The sequence below is a fragment of the Podarcis raffonei genome, chromosome 7 (assembly GCF_027172205.1).
Source record: "Podarcis raffonei isolate rPodRaf1 chromosome 7, rPodRaf1.pri, whole genome shotgun sequence".
Lineage (NCBI taxonomy): Eukaryota > Metazoa > Chordata > Lepidosauria > Squamata > Lacertidae > Podarcis > Podarcis raffonei.
In genome coordinates this window covers 59,968,016-59,978,461 of record NC_070608.1, presented here as the reverse complement: position 1 = coordinate 59,978,461, position 10,446 = coordinate 59,968,016, and the positions used below count along the sequence as shown (strand labels likewise).

At 44.1% G+C, this 10,446-nt stretch overlaps 1 long non-coding RNA gene across 1 annotated transcript; it reads left to right on the top strand.

Annotated features, from left to right (window-relative positions):
• The first annotated feature begins 8,589 nt into the window (after positions 1 to 8,589).
• LOC128416895 (uncharacterized) lies at positions 8,590 to 9,717 on the top strand. Its single transcript, XR_008331339.1, has 2 exons — positions 8,590 to 9,069; positions 9,456 to 9,717. It is a non-coding gene; the product is annotated as an uncharacterized LOC128416895 (long non-coding RNA).
• Positions 9,718 to 10,446: the final 729 nt, after the last annotated feature.

Sequence of the window (10,446 nt, the reverse complement as noted above, 5' to 3'; positions counted from 1 at the left end):
AAGGCAGAAGGGAGGGGGGAAGCCATTGGTTTAAAAAGACAAGTAACCATGGCAAGACAGGAACTCCATGCTAGAATCTGGGTAACAAGTATGGAGCCGCACAGAGCAGCAATTGTTTATTCAAGACATGAGGATACAGTTGTCTCCAATGAGTGTTCTCACAGATCATCCCCCCCTCAAAAAAACCTTGAGTACATTTTTTAAAGACCATCCAGCACTTCTCCACAACTCATTTGGGGCTGGACAAAAGGGAGAGAAAGTACAAAGTTTATTCTCTGTGTTCCTTGTGCCTTGAAGACAGCTTTCCAGAAAGGGAGGAGGAACTCTCACACCAGCTGTTAAGCAGGGCATCAGGCTCTTCTGCTGCATCCATCAAAGGATGCTGTCATGCTGGTTGTGGAGACACTTGAGGCACTGACTGGTCCATCCCCTGGGCTCAAAGGAACCGGAAGCAGAGGGCAAGATGGAGAGGGAGGGAGAGAGGGTTTCGATTTGCTTTGGAAACGGCTTTTCTGCCACAGTCATCCTTTAGAAAGAAAACAATGGATTGCAGCAGCTAACAGCTGTGGGAATTATGAGGTTAGGCGGGGAATAAAAATAATGGCAAATCTCAAGCAAAGTAATAACTCACTAAAGAGGGTTCTGCAAATATCAGCAACCCACACCCACACACCTGCACGCATTGTACACCTGTTGTCCTACATGCGCAATGAAAGCTCTCTTTGTTCTTGTGTAAATGAAGGAGCATTTTCGTGCACAGGAACCCTGACCAAAAGCTATTGACAACACTTGGCATAAGGAGGATTTCCATCAGGTGCCTTAAAATAAAGAGCAGAAGGGAATATTTACTGTCTAATGAAATACAACTGAGGGAAAGAAAAGAGTAGGTCCACTTACTTAGTTAAAATGAGTCGCTTGGGGTCCATTCCTAAGCCTGGATATTTTCTGATCTCTTAGACATACGGTTATATCCAGAGTGAAAATTTTGAACCATGGACATTCTCCTCTTCTCTGTATTCAGAAGAATGCTGCTTCTGATACTGCATTGCACAGGCTAATGAAACCATTCCACTCCCTGCCCTCACTTACTTTCTCAACGTCGCGCATAATTTGATGTCCCGCCCCTTATTCACTTTTCCCGCTACATTAAAAGGCCCTCACAGAGGAGTTGCGCTAGCCCCGTGATCATTTTTGTTGGCTTTTTCTGAACCTTTTGGGGCTTGAAGCTTTCGTGTACGACCTCCCAATATCCAAACACTGGTAATCGCCCCTCATGCAAGTGCTGATGGAAGCCGTGCAGTATTACGCTTGTCCCTTGCCGTTTAGGATGGTGACCTTAGTTTCTTCTCCCTGCTCTGCCAAGAAATATCGCTGAATTTATTGGACATTTACTGCCCAGTCTAGAGCACTGGACCACGCAGCATGCACACAGAGTTCTATGCGAGCAAGAACATCAATAGCGTTGACAGGGCTGTGTGTACGCAGAGCTGTGATGGTGATATACACAACAGGAGTGGGCTCTACTTGCACAGAATTCTGTGCATAGGCTGGAGATCCCATGAATTCCCCAGGGTATTATTTTAACTGCATCTCTTCTTCGCGGACGACTGAGCCAGTAAGATTTTGCTACATTATATATATATATATATATATATATATATATATATATATATATATTTAAAGTATGAAAACTCTCTTTGTAAAAAATGACGCTCTGGCACTCTCCCTCTTCTTCTCTTCCCTTTGCTGAGTTAGCCAAGATGTGAGACTAAGAAAGAGATTTGCATGCAACAGCCCGAAGTGAGTTGCCTTTCCCACTGATTTCCCTTCTTGCAAACAATCCCTGGTGAGCTGACAGCATAAAATGGGAATTTATGATTCCTCATCTGTTTTCTATTTCCATTTTTGCCCGGTTCTCATGGTAGCTTTTCCTCTTGAATTGCCCTCTGTGTTTTAGAGAGGCCTTTCTTATCCTCAGCCATAGCGTCACTGTGCAGACCGTTGTAAAGGGAATCACAATAAGGAGAAACATTTTGGTTATATGGGAAGCGATGCAAGAGCCTTCCATGGAGCATTTTGTTTGTATTTGTGGAGAAGAGGAGAACAGCTGCAAGAGAAAATGACAAATTTTTATCTTAGGCATATGGACAAAGTAATAATTATGATTCATCTGGAAATTAGAATCTGCAAGAAAGAGCAAAATAGGAAGGGAAAAGATCGTGTGGGGATTTATTTTATTTCTTGCAAGAGATGTCATGTAGATATTTATTCCTCTCTTTCTTCAATGTTTGCTGAGTTTCAGGTACATCCATTAATGAATTGCATATGACTCTTTAAAAAACAATTTTAACAAAACATTATCTTTCTCTATTGGATCGATCTTTGGATGATTTGCATTTTATGGAAAAAGAACAGTTGCAACAGTATTGAGATCTTTCAATTTTAAAATGTTGTTAATATAGATGATGAATAAGTTCACAGATTTCAGGAAAGAAATGTAAAAGCATACCTTATGCACAAAGTAATTATTGACAGAGTTGTGTCATATAGGTGGATAGGAAGTGAAAACCCACACATCCAACTTCTTCCAAAACCCTTTAAAAACCTTCTTTTTTTGGGTAAATGGAGGTTTTTACTGGCTTTGCTGACGGTGAGCAATTATCTTAGCATGAAGTTCTCATTAATTTTGCTAAATCCAAATATTTTTGCAAGAGGGCTCGTCTCAGAGCTTTAATTCGCCCTTTCTAATAATAAGCAGTGATGTGTTTTTGCTGCATGTGAGCCACCTGAGGCTAGAGGAAAGCTTTGACATTGCTGCCCCTGCTAGGAGGAAGTGGGGAACCGTGGGCTGATCTGGTGGTTTTTCTGAAGACTTCCTGCTTCGGCATACAGCTGAACCTATTCCTGTGGAAAGATCTGGTGCATACATTACCCCAAATTTCATCTTACCAACTGAGCTACCCTAAATAAGTCATTCTTTTGTATATTTTTAAAAAAATGCCTATCACACAACACCTACAGCATAATGTTGCATTTTCTCATATATTTAATCCAGTGGTCTTTGGTGTTTAGCACTTGCTCAGTTACGTAAAACGTCAAGACCTTTTCTGTTGGCTAAGATGCCTTTATTACCTCCCCAACCCACAATTTATGTAAAACAGGGCTAAAGAAGCCATGTTTCTCCAAATGTTGCTGCCTTGCATCTTTCATTAAAGGGACCCCTGACCATTAGGTCCAGTCGTGGATGACTCTGGGGTTGTGGCACTCATCTTGCTCTATAGGCCGAGGGAGCCGGTGTTTGTCCACAGACAGCTTCCAGGTTATGTGGCCAGCATGACTAAGCTGCTTCTGGCGATCCAGAGGAGCGCACGGAAACGCTGTTCACCTTCCCGCCAGAGCGGTACCTATTTATCTACTTGCACTTTCCGTGCTTTTGAACCGCTAGGTGGGCAGGAGCTGGGACTGAACAACAGGAACTTACCCCGTCGTGGGGATTCAAACCGCCGACCTTCTGATCGGCAAGCCCTAGGCTCTGTGGTTTAGACCACAGCGCCACCCGTGTCCCACATCTTCCATTACCCTTATTTATTTATTTTGTTAGTTTTATCAATAATTACAGCCAACCGCAAATGTTCTGAGTTTAAACAGAGCACAATAGTTGTTGGTTTATTTATTTTTAAATGAAGTCAGTTATGTCAATTCGGGTTACATTATGAAACTCCCGCTATTATTGATCATTGGCTATGCTGGCTGGGACCAATGGAATCCAGTAACACCTGCAGGGCCACAGCAGTGAGGAACCTCAAGCCTGTTCTGTTCTGGCCACTCACATTCCACTCATTTCAATGAGGCCAAAACTCACGTGCTGCACATGTTGGGCTCCCCAGTAAAGACACTGAAGGTAAATGGGACAACTTTTGCAGGCAAACGAGCTCCACGAACACATCGGCCCTCTTCACCTTCATCCAACTGAAGGATTGATTCGCACACATTTTGTTTAATATTCTAACTTTCAATCTTGCAGAGGAAACATTTTTAAAAATAATTCTGGCTGGCTTCTTCATAACCTGATGCCAAAAGGATTAATGACTGGCAAATGTACCCTTGCCAAGAAAATATGCATTTACAGAATCTTTACAAAAATATCGTATTCATGTTGCAGTTATTTATTTCCGCTGGCAACCAGGAGAACATCTGCCAGACTTCAACTGAAGGCCAGAACATTTGCTTGTCCGTTGACATTAGTAGAGTTTGAATTGTTTTTGTTTCTTCTTTTTTTAGTATTCGTTTGTACATGATGCTTCCAGTATTGATCCTGGAGGAAAGGGGCAGATGCTAGGAAATGTCAAACTCTACCGAATGATTCTAAAAATTGAAATGTTGAGCCATTTCCCAAAATGTGATATGCAGGAAGTGAGCTGGCATAGGAGTGTGTGGTGGGCTTTTGACTGAAAGTCAAGGCTCAGCTTAGTCATACCCATGTTGTAGTTCTATCTCAGTATTTGTTCCCTCTTGCATAGGAACAATAGAGAGGCACATCATTATGTAATCTAATTGATATCCCTATGGAGCGGCTTATGAAGTAGGCACATTCTCAGCATGCCAGTTTGACTGCCTTGAATTAGTCTTATAGATGTCAGAGTAGTATTTTGCTTTCTGATGCCCACTAAATATGGATAAGGATCTCTGCAACACACACACATACACACAAACGAAATCTTAGTGTTTCCTTAACAATTCATTTGCAATTATACATTTCTTACATGAACTATTTTCCCAATTGCTTTTTTTAAATGCAATTATTAAATTATTCACCGCCATCGGGTTGGACCGCCATGAGAACAACATGTCCCCCAAGCTAAGTCGCTATTGGACCTTGACATTTGGAAAATGCTTTCCTCTAAATTGTTAGCAAACATATTATGTGCCTGCATTCTTTAGCATTCTCCCATTAATGAGATTATAAAATGCTACTATTCCAGCCCTTTGTGTGATATTGCAGGTTTTCCTCCCTTCCTCCCCTCACCCTGGTCTATTCCAAAGTGGTGATACCAGTAGGGGGTCCTCATTAAAATTCACTGTAATGCATGCATGTTTGCCCCCTTAGCCAATCCATAAATTACAGTACGTGCGGATGGGGTGGGGGGCAGGGTGCAACAAAATTCTCTCAATGTTTTTTCCAATAATCCTGGTTCAGCATTCCAAACTGTTCATACCAGTCCAGAAGTGGTTCTATATACATCGACTGTCTCTAGAGAGATACTGCCGATTCTATTGTTAAAAGTCATGAATGATTATCAAGGAGGAAGATTTTATTTTTAGTTAAGATATCACTTAGGTTCTACCTTGTGCCATGTCAGAATAATACTTCATATTCATTTACAGGAGCATCTGGCCAAACAATAGATTGAGCATTTGAGTCAAACAATATGTTTGCATCAGTAGATAATATAATGCATTATCACACAAGGCAGAGAGGAGCAATTTATTAGCCTAATGTAAAATACCCTTCAGCTACAGAAAAGAAAAGAGAAAAGGATAGGAAAGAAAAAGGCATCTTCATTTGTAGATCTGGAAGTGGCAACACCATCATTCCTTGATAAAATGCAAAGGTTTGGGTTGTGACATGGTTCTTTACTTTACCACAGCTATTCTCTCTTTATAAAACCTCTTTTTAAAAATGTGTTGTCAGTCCTTCCTAAAAAAGAAAATGGAAAAGAATGAGAAGTTCAAAGTCAATCCAAGCGCATCTCTAGTGATTCAAAAGGTGAGGTCATTGTGAGCGGAAATGTGAAGGAAAAACTGCCCCAGAATGCAAGTAGGAGTGACCTTTCTTTTGCATTAAATTTGTGATTTGAATGAAAGGACTGCTCAGAATGCCTTAGCAAAGACTTGGGGAAGTGGGGAGAGCAAGAGACTGTACTGGAGAAGACATCTTTACGTGTACCTCAGGCATTCCACCCCCCCCTTTTTTCCACAGGAAGAGCTTGGCCAATATAAGTAAAAAGGGAATAATCACACTCCTCTGACTGCATAAGAATATTTATGGTTTCTTTCCCAAACAGAAAATAAACCAGCATGGAGATAGTGGGGAGGTTGTTTTTTTGGGGGGAGGCTATTGTAACATCACACACACTAGATCACTATAGTTTTTGCCTAAAGCAATTTTCATCTGAGGAACACAAGGTGTTTCTGGCTGGGGGAAAAGTGTGGTGGTGGAAATACACACGTGTGTGTACATGCTCAGAGAAGCTAATCCCACCATATTACCAGGTAGGACCTTAGGCTGGGCAGCAACCCTCTCTCCATCCCCCTCCAACCTCTCCTCAATCCTGCTAGCTGCTCAAGACTCACCCACCACCACCACTGGCTCCAATCTGCACTGTGGATCTTTAAGGCCCATGCCCCCACCTCTCGTCTCTCTGCCTCCGGCTCCCAGTGGCTCCCTGGCAAATGACATCATTGGACTTCATGGCCAATCTTGGAGTCGGCTGCCATGTTGCAAGAGGCAGAGAGGCAGGATCCATGCGGATCGGATCTGAAGCACCTACATTGGAGAGTCCAGTCCACCACGTAGACAGCAAGTGAGCCGCAGGCCCCATGTGGCTTCCACAATCTCTGGCTGCCGCCACTCTCACTCGCTGGCAGGGCAGTGCTGTGAGGCAGAACAAAGCCTTGAAATCAGGACGCCCCAGCAAAATCGGGAGTTGCGGAGTATGTGCCATGTGACCTCTCCTCCAAAGGAAGCCAAACTGGATAGCCCCTTGAACATCTCACTTGTATGAGAAACTGGGGGACGCATAACAATACAGATATAATGCATGTTTCATTATTTGCTCAAGCACACCAGTGCTCAAAGAGTGGACATAGGTGGAGGCGCATCATCATCATCACCATCATTATTTTGTACCCTATTCATCTGACTGGGTTGCTCCAGTCGCTCTGAGAGGCTTCAAACATATACAGCAGAACCCTTGGGTTATGTTACCTTCAGGTAATGTAACTTTCAGGCTGCAAACGTGACAAACCCGGAAGTGTACACTTCCGGGTTTTGCCATGCACACATGCTCAGAAGAGCTCTGCACACTTCATACATGTGCAGAAGAGCTCTATCATGCCGCACGCATGTGCAGAAGTGGCGCCTCTAGATGCAGACTTTTCAGGGTATGTACAGACGTCCAGAACGAATTAAGTTCGTATCTGGAGGGTCCACTGTAAAAACATTAAACATTCAAAAGGTTCCCTATACAGGGTTGCCTTTAGATGTCTTCTAAAGGTTATAGAGTTGCTCATCTCCTTGATATCCGATGGGTGGGTGTTCCACAGGGTGTGCGCCATTACCGATAATGCCTTCTGCAAGCCATGCTCCCAGTGACCTCATGCGCATTGCTCCTGCTCAACTCAGGTGTCAGCTGTATTTGTTCTGTGGGAATGGTTTGCATGAGCTGTCTACTTCTGTTTGTAGAGGGTCCAACCTGTATTCCAGGTGGAATCCCCACGCAGACCTTCAACATGCTACACAGAGGATTTGTGAGGGATGCACACAAGGACACGGGAGTCTGTATGGATGCCCTTGCTTCCCTCCACACTTTGAGCGTCCGTGCGCTCAAGCTAATGGTCAGATGGACCATTGCTAAGTTCAGATACAGGGAGGAAGCAGATAATTCCAGCTCTGCTCTCTGTGTTGCTGGCACTGGAGGACTCACAGTCCCTTTAAGTGCCTTCTGCAGGCTTAGTAGGGTGGCCTTGCACTCTGCCCACCAGACAATGGGCACCAGCTGTAATATATGAACCACAGCCAAGGCTTCAGACAACTCTCTAGTCAGCCAAATATTTGATAATCAAGCTGGGCAGCTACATAGGTTGCCTCACTATTAAGGCTGGCGCCTGGTTAAGGACATTCTAGACAATTAATCACATGCATTTTAATCAATTAATTGGCTCAATCTGCATGGGAGTCGTTCTGAAGAAAGGTGGACCGCCTTTGTATTTAGGCTGTTAACAAGCCATTACTGTTTTAAAAAAGAACAGCGACATTTGGCTAGTCTTCTGTGCCCTGAGTTTCAAGCAAACTAAATCACTCAAATCTGTGGTGCCAAAAGTTCTTTTTTTGGGGGGTGGGGTGAAAATGGCACATCCTTCCAGCCTCTACAGCTGCCAATGCTACTGTGCTTCTTATCTGGGGCAATTCCTGTCCTCCCAATCTTTACTGCTGCTGGTGGTGCCCTTTCTAGACAGGGCAATTCTTGTCTGCCCACCTTCCACTGCAGGAACAGGGAATCTCAGACCAGATGCCTCTCTCTCTGGCTCGCAGAACTCTCTCCCTCTCTTCTAAGGCCGCACCCTGAACGGTCTCGCCTTCATGCCTGTTTCCCCCTGGCTGGGATGTGTCTTTAATACCTCTTCCTTCCCTGGCTGGAGAACAGAGAGGGGTGTGTGACAAAATTAGCCTGCAGTACCAAAGCAAAATTTACATTCATTGTTTTGCCCAGTTTTGCCTGTGATCCCACCCACCACTGCCATGTGGCCCCTGGAAGATTGCCCAGGAGAGAATGCTGCCTCAATACAGTGGTACGCTTCTGTTGCTGGGCTTCACTGAAAATGGTTTCTCCATGTGAATCAGGAAGTGGCCTCTCCAGAGAATGGAACTACTCTTCTTTTCTTACCTCTGTGGCTGCGATCTCCTGGGTGATGTAGACGCTGTTAGGTAGTAGAATGCACATGAGTATTCCATCCATTTCCCACCCACCTCCTCTGTGTGGCCCTGGGCACTGGCAAACCATGCTATGCCACTGGGTGGTGGTGTTATTGGCCTGTGGGGAGAGCAGGTTTAAACCTCCCCTTCTCATTGGTAATTCTGGTAAAAATCAGCCCCATATGATGATTGGCATTAAGGAAAAAACTCCCATTAGTAGCCTAATTATGGTGCAAGAGGACTTTTGACCCGCCTTCCCTGCATGGTGGCAATACTGGCCCCTGTCGAAGTCTCCAATTTAAGTTTTAAAAACCTCCCACGCGACTGCTAATCACATCATTGACTTGACTTCTAGCTATGCCTTGACTTTCCAGGTAATGAATCCTCAGCTCAATCCAGAGCTGGGCTGACCCCTTGGCTGTTTCATAAAGATGTCTAATCCTGTGAACTGGATGAGAATGCTATTGTGCCTCTTGTAAAAGCCAGAAAAGAAGAAAGGAAGGTTGGCTATTGTTGTTGTTTTTTTTAAAAAAATGTTAGAAAACCTTTAAAATAAGTGTCAAGCTAAAACGGTGAGAGTTTGGGAATCCTTTGTAGCCCTGAACAATTTCATTGGAGTGATGTTGGGGAAAACAGGACTCTTTCCTCATTCATCCTCTGTGGCGCCAGCCCTGTGTTCGAGACAGCAGGGCAGAGATTTCAATGTCAGATGGCCTCAAAAGCAAGTAGCTTTCTTTTCTTTTCTTATCTTTTTTTAAAGGTGTCTGGAAAGCTTCGGAACATCTGAAAGAATGAAAAAGAAAGACAAAAAGAAGAGAAGGTGCTTGAATTAAAGCTGCCTTCGGGCACTCGCAAGTTCTGGGTTGGTGGGTTTTACAAGACTACTTACTATGCTATTCAATTAAAAAAAAGAGCAGTTACCATAGCAACACCCACATCTAATGGCTCTTATGCTACCTCCGAGATACAAAGCACCTTCTTACAGCGATGCATTGACCAATACAACACCGTTGTGAAAAGTTTTATGCGCCTAGCAATGTTTTAAAGGCGAAAGATACATGTTCCAACAGCCAGACGTACTTATGTCCCCAGGTTGCAATATCCATTTATAACAAATTGTTTTCATTTCTTTGTTATCTATTTATTTGCTTGCCATTTTCTTTTAAATGGATTTCCTTAAAATGAGCGAGTGCAACTGTTTCTTTAAAGTGGGAAAAGGTTCACTTTGGAGAGATTGACGGAAAAAACCTGGACAGGTTTCCTCGGAAGTAATTCCCACTGTGTCCAATGTAGGGGTTACAATGCACCCTAGGTGCCATCTGGGGAGGCAGGGCTCCCCCAAAATCCACAGTAGCTGGATCCATTGTACGACATGCTCACCTTAATCGCACAGCCTGTGTGGCATGTCTGTGGCATGGCACATGCCAGCATGTCGTGCAATGCACACGACTGATACCAGCACATTGCATGGTGTGCATGCACAGCACAAGCACGCCGCACGCCGTGTGTGCATGATATCGGCACGTTGTGTACATGCTGACATCACTTGCGCACGTTGCATGGCACTGGTCCCCTCAATTGTGGGGGCAAGGCAGCATGCTGGCAATGTAGTAGCCACGATGGGTGTGCTCTGACTGTGGAGGGAGAGCAGTAATGTGTCTGAATAGCAGTTGCAGGAAGGGAGACTGCTCTTGTGCTCAGGTCCTGCTTGAGCGTTTCCCATAGGCCACTGTGAGAACAGGATCTTGGCC